This window comes from Arachis hypogaea, chromosome 11 (assembly GCF_003086295.3).
Source record: "Arachis hypogaea cultivar Tifrunner chromosome 11, arahy.Tifrunner.gnm2.J5K5, whole genome shotgun sequence".
NCBI classification, from domain to species: Eukaryota; Viridiplantae; Streptophyta; class Magnoliopsida; order Fabales; family Fabaceae; genus Arachis; species Arachis hypogaea.
Genome location: NC_092046.1, coordinates 93,017,946 through 93,024,909, shown reverse-complemented (window position 1 = coordinate 93,024,909; position 6,964 = coordinate 93,017,946). Strand labels below are relative to the sequence as shown.

At 41.0% G+C, this 6,964-nt stretch overlaps 1 non-coding gene across 1 annotated transcript; it reads right to left on the bottom strand.

Moving 5' to 3' along the window:
• Positions 1-6,558: 6,558 nt before the first annotated feature.
• LOC112724495 (small nucleolar RNA R71) lies at positions 6,559-6,665 on the bottom strand. The gene has a single exon (XR_003163655.1). It is a non-coding gene; the product is annotated as a small nucleolar RNA R71 (small nucleolar RNA).
• Between the last annotated feature and the right edge of the window lie 299 nt (positions 6,666-6,964).

Below are 6,964 nucleotides of genomic sequence, written 5' to 3'. Positions count from 1 at the left end.
AAGGTTTAGACTTTCCGGATTCTCAAGGATGCTGCCAATGGATTCTAGCTTATACCATGGAGATTCTGATTAAGGAATCTAAGAGATATTCATTCAATCTGATGTAGAATGGAGGTAATTGTCAGACACACGTTCATGGATTGAGGAAGGTGATGAATGTCACGGATCATCACCTTCTCCATAATTAGGCGCGAATGGATATCTTAGATAGGAACATGCATGTTTGAATGGAAAACAGAGATACTTGCATTAATTCATTGAGGCACAGCAGAGCTCCTCACCCCCAACAATGGAGTTTAGAGACTCATGCCATCAAAAGGTACAAAGTTCAGATCTAAAATGTCATGAGAGATACAAAATAAATCTCTAAAAGTTGTTTAAATACTAAACTGGTAACCTAGGTTTACAGAAAATGAGTAGACTATGACAGATAGTGCATAAATCCACTTCTAGGGCCCACTTGGTGTGTGCTGGGGCTGAGACTAAAGCTTCTCACGTGCCTGAGCTGTTTTGGGCGTTCAACGCCAGGTTGTAACCTATTTCTGGCGTTGAACTCCACTTTGTAACTTGTTTCTGGCGCTGGACGCCAGACAGCAGCATGGAACTGGCGTTGAACGCCAGTTTATGTCGTCTATCCTTGAGAAAATTATGGACTATTATATATTGATGGAAAGCCCTAGATGTCCACTTTCCAACGCAATTAGAAGCGCGCCATTCGGACTCCTGTAGCTCCAGATATTCTATTTTGAGTGCAGAGAGGTCAGAATCCAACAGCATCAGCAGTCCTTTTTCAGCCTGAATCAGATTTTTGCTCAGCTCCCTCAATTTCAGCCAGAAAATACCTGAAATCACAGAAAAACACACAAACTCATAGTAAAGTCCAGAAATATGAATTTTTCCTAGAAACTAATGAGAATAAACTAAAAACTAACTAAAATATACTAAAATCTATATGAAATTAACCCCAAAAAGCGTATAAAATATCCGCTCATCAATAGCGTTACCTCTCTCTCGATTGTTGCAAAAGGATATGGAATTCAATTTAAGTGAAGAGTGCATGGAGGCATTTTACAAGCTCAAGATCGCTTTGATCCAAGCTCCCATCGTCAGAGGGCCAGATTGGACTAGGCCATTCGAGATAATGTATGATGCATCCAACTATGTGGTGGAAGTGGCGCTAGCACAGCGCGAGGGTAAAATTCCTTATGTCATTGCCTATGCCTCTAAGACTTTAGATAGAGTGCAATCCAATTATACTAGCACCGAGAAGGAATTTTTAGCTATTGTCTTTACCTTGGATAAATTTTGGGCTTATTTACTTGGATCTAAGGTGGTGGTATACTCGGATCATGCGGAATTGAAATATTTGTTGGCCAAGAAGGAATCTAAACCTAGGTTGATCCGATGGGTGTTGCTATTGCAAGAATTTATCCTAGAAATCAAAGATAGGAGTGGTTCGCCAAAGTTAGTGGCAGATCACTTGAGTCGCCTTGAGCATACAAAGGGCAATTCCACTCCTATTAATGATACATTTCCTCTTGAGGGCTTGCTAGCAATATCCGAGGTGACCCCTTGGTATGCACCTATTGCCAATTACTTGGTTGCTCGCACCTTACCTCCTAATTTTTCTCAACATCAAAAGGATAAGCTCAAAAGCGAATCCAAATATTATGTATGGGATGACCCATACTTATGGAGATGTGGTGCCGATCAAGTAATTCGAAGGTGTATACCACAATCCGAGCATCAAGCTATTTTGGAGGCTTGCCACTCTTCCGAGAGTGGTGGCCATTTTAGTCCTCAAAGGACGGCTCGGAAGGTCTTGGATTGTGGGTTTTAGTGGTCTACACTTTTCAAATATGTATCTCTCTTTTGTAGTTCTTGTCCACAATTCCTTAGGTTTGGAAATATCTCTAAGAAGAATGAGATACCCCAACAAACAATGTTGTTTTGTGAAATTTTTTATGTTTGGCGTATTGACTTTATGGGGACCTTTCCAAATTCTAATGGTTTCATGTACATTTTGCTAGCCATTGACTATGTTTCCAAGTGGGTGGAGGCGATTCCCAACCGAACTAATGATGCTAATGTGGTTCTTTTTTTTGTTCGGAATAACATTATTTGTTGCTTTGGATCATGACGAGCAATCGTGAGTGATCAAGGCTCGCATTTTTGTAACAAAAGAATGGTAGGGTTAATGAAGAAGTATGGCATCATCCATAAAGTGGCCACGGCATACCACCCACAAATGAATAGCCAAGCCGAGGTCTCCAATTGGGAAATCAAGCACATATTGGAAAAGGTTGTGAAGCCTCACAGGAAAGATTGGAGTTCTAAGCTCGGTGATACGATTTGGGCCTACCGGACGGCCTACAAGACACCGATTGGTATGAGCCCATTCCAGTTGGTCTATGGGAAGGCTTGCCATCTACCGGTAGAAATAGAGTATAAAGCGTATTAGGCCGTAAAAGAGTTAAACACGGGTTTTGGGGTTGGAGTCGAAAGGAAGTTACAATTGGTGGAGCTTGAGAACCTTCACTTGGAAGCCTATGAGAATTCAAGGCTTTACAAGGAGAAGATAAAAGCGGTGCATGATAGAAACATTAGAAGGCAAGAGTTTGGGGTAGGAGAGTTGGTTCTCCTCTACTAGGTTGAGATTGATGCCCGGGAAGCTAAGATCAAGGTGGGAAGGCCCATATAGAATGGAGAAAGCGGAACCATATGGGGTCTACCACTTGCGCCATCCTTCAAGTCCCAACATCTTCAAAGTTAATGGGCACCATCTAAAGTTATACCATGGAGAAAAGATGAAAATCAACAAAGAGGTTGAAGTGTTTCTTCTTGAGGACGCACCCGAAGGCGAGGAGATTTGAGCTCATTACCGTCCAACTTAAGGACGTTAAACAAAAGTGCTAGGTGGGAGACATCCCACCACGGTATGATCGCTCTTAGTTTATAGCTCATTGTATATAGCTTTTTGAGTCTTTGTGCTTTTGTGATTGCTTGATTTGTGAGTTTGTTCATAGTTTAATTGCTTTTTGCTTGATTTTTGTGCTAAATTGCTCATGAGGAGTCCATTGATATTGGTTTGATTGAATTTGGATTTTGAAGAAATGCTTAAGGTTGAGTATTACATGAGCTTTTTGATATTTTTGATCCCTTTAGCATGCATTACTACCAATTTTATGCTTTAATTGAATCTCCTCATGTGTATGCAGGAAAAAAGAGGGGGTATCCACGCGCAAGCGTGGCAGACGCGTTCGCGTCAATTGTGCATTTGCAACTCTTGGTAAATTTTCCCGAGAGTTGCGCGAACACTGTGTGAAACGCGCAACTTCCACCCACGCGTATGCGTGGGGTGCGCTTATGCGTCATCCTTCCCCCCTACCCATTCACGCGTGCGCGCTTATGGTGCGTACACGTTGGTTGCTTTGCGTGCCACTCCTGGTACATGAAACCCGAGAGTTGCACGAACATCGCGCTAGCATTGTGCGAAACACGCAACTGCCCCCACTCGTGCGCGCGCTGATGCCAGGGAAACTTAGGCTACTTTCACTATCCTTTTTCCTTGTTTTTAATAGGTTTTATGCACTTTCTTGAGCTATAAGTAAGCCATTTGGGTAGAAATTCATGCATATCTTGATTCATCCAATTATGAGTAATTTAATACAATTTCATGAGAATTATGCTATAATTACTTGTGTGCTAAGAATGATAAGAATTCTCATGACTTTAGCAAGGCTTTGATGCATTCATTGGTTGATGACAGGTGAAGGAAAGCATGGAGGAAGGTTGAAGAAGGAGCATGGAAAGGATGAAGAGGAAGCAACATTGGTGGCCAAGTCGGACCACCAACGTTGCCTCAAACGTTGGAAGAGAAACAGAGCACTTCTTTGTAAACACTGTTGATGCTCACGTTTGAGGTAGCGTTGGACATCCAACGTTACCCCCAACGTGGAGATAAAAACCTCAATTCTGGAGCTAAATGGTTTTTGGGTGACGCGTACGCATGAAAAAGCAAAAATTCAATATCACGGGCAAGCGTGCGTCACGCGCACGTGTGGAATGGCAAAAATTGACCATCCACGCGTACGCGTGGGTCACACATACGCGTCAATATCGAACGTTGGAGGTCCAACATTGCCTCAAACGCTGCCTCCAACGTCCGCGATGCCAAGCCCAGAAGTTTGAGTTGAGGATTTTCAATCGATGCGTACGCGTCAGTGACGCATACGCATGGATAGAAAAAAAGGCAATGCATGCGTAAGCGTGGAGTACGTGTACGCGTGAAAATGCCAATGTTAGAGGGAACGTTGGAGGTCCAACACTGAGGCCAACGTCCCCTGCTTTGTTTTAAAACTGCAAAATGAAAATCTTGTATCCACGTGCACGTGTGAAGCACGTGTACGCGTGAATGAGCATTTTTGACGCTTTTGCGCGGAAGCACAAGGTACGCGTACACGTGGGTTAGCTGAACGTTGGCCCTCCAACATTGAGTCAAACGCCAATGACAGAAAGCTTTCTGGTTTTTCTCGTTTTGTTCTAAATGCCATTTGAGTCAATGTTGGCCCTCAAATGTTGACTCAAACGTGAAGCATCAGGATTCAAAATTCACATAGATCTCTTCTCAACATGAAGGAAAACCAATTGGAGCCATTTTCAACCCAATTCCATCAAGGCCAAAAGCCCAATTCAAAGCTTGAAGATCAATGGAAGAAAGTGTATAAATAGCTTAGAATTTAAGTTAGGAAAAAGTCTTTTTTGTAATTTTCATTCTCTGTTTGTTAATTTCCAAAATGCATCTTTCAATTCCAACTTCCATTTTGAGAGCTATGAACAACTAAACCCTTTCATTGGGTTAGGGAGCTCTGTGTAATTCAATGGATCAATAGTAATTTTCATTCATCTTCTTCTTTCTTTTCTCTTGATTTTACTAGAAAGCTTTCGGTCTTTATCTAATTGGATAGTTATCTTGGGATAGAAGCTATTCATAATTGGATCTCCTCGGAACCTTGGAAGAGGAATGAGGAGATCATGCTAGAAATGCTTTCTCACATTGGATTAGATTGGGCTTTGGATGGATATAGTGACATGTAATCCTACCAACGCTTTGATCTATGATTTTGTGTGGTATAATCAGTGACCAAACTTCATCTCTTCCCATGAGCACTTAAATCAAGGAATTGGGCAATTGTTCATGCTTAGAGAGATTGGTGAGCCAAGGAATTGGGATCCAATCACTTAAGATTGCCAAGGAGATCAATGAATGCATTGATTATGGAAGAGACGAAAATGAATTTGATCCAGAGAATTATATATCTCCTGAACCCAATGAATTCCCCATTCTCTGATCTACCCATTATGTTTACTTTCTGCTCTTTAATTTCATGCAAATTCCCCCTTCCCATTTACTTTCTTGCAATTTAAGCTTCTACACTTTAATTCCCTGCAATTTAATTTTCTGTTCCTTTAATTTCTTGCAATTTAAGTTTCCCGCCAATTCTACTTTCTGCAATTCTCAACCAAATCTGATTTCACTCAACTAGTATAATTCACCAATTATAATTGATCGATCTACCAATCCCTGTGGGATTCGACCTCACTCTTTTGTGAGTTTTTACTTGACGACAATCCGGTACACTTGCCGGAAGGAAATTTGTCGAGAGGCAAGTTTTTGCGCATCAAGTTTATGGCGTCGTTGCCGGGGATTGGTTTTGTATTGACAATTACTAAATTGAAGGATAACTAGATTGAGCACTTTACTTTTTCTTTTGATTAATTGCAATTTAATTTCATTTGTTCATTTTATTCTCTACAATTTTCTGTTAGTTAATTCTCTTTAATTTTACCTTACTTTTTTACTTTATAGCAAGCTAACCTACTAACTATTTAATAAATTGCTCTAACGAAGCTAACTATACTCTGTTTTAGTAGACTCTACACTTGCTGTTTCTTGTACTTGTTCATTGTATGACAGGTAGGAGAAAGGAAATTTCAACCTCATTTGATAGTGAACCGGAAAGAACTTTCTTGAGATTATGGAGGGAAGTAAGAGGAAAAAGAGTTGTTGGTGTAGAAGAAGAGGAGGAATACTTTGATATAACCATGGAGGATGATATGGAAAACCATCATGAAGGAGAGGTGAATAACCATGCCAGAAGAGGTGGAGGGAACCCTGCTGGATAACAGAGGAGAGTTTTGGGATCATACATCAATCCAAATCCTGGAAATTGTGGTAGCAGCATTCAGAGGCCAACTATCCATGCTAACAATTTTGAATTAAAGCCTCAGCTCATAACTCTTGTCCAGAACAACTGTTCTTTTGGAGGAAGTGCACAAGAGGATCCTAATGAGTATCTCACCAAATTCCAAAGGATATGTGACACAGTTAAATCTAATGGTGTTCATCATGATACCTATAGATTGCTACTGTTTCCATTCTCTTTGAGAGACAAAGCATCAAAATGGATGGAGTCATTTCTGAAGGAAAGCTTGACCACCTGGGAAGATGTAATGAGCAGATTCTTGACAAGGTTCTACCCTTCACAAAGAGTAAACAGGCTAAGAACTGAAGTGCAAACTTTCAGACAACAGGATGGTGAGACTCTATATGAAGCCTGGGAGAGATTCAAAGATTTGACAAGGAAATGCCCCCTGACATGTTTAATGAGTGGGTGCAAATCCATATCTTCTATGAAGGGCTTAGTCATGAATCAAGGAAGGTTGTAGACCACTCATCTGGAGGCTCCCTAAATAGGAAGAAGACCATTGAAGAAGCCATTGATGTTATAGAGACAGTGGCTGACAATGAGTACTTTTATGTATCAGATAGGAGTAACAACAGGGGAGTCTTGGAGCTAAACCATATGGATGCAATCTTGGCCCAGAACAAGATGATCACCAAGCAACTAGCTGAATTGACCAAGCAAATGGAAAAGACTCAGGCTACAGCTATTCACACTCA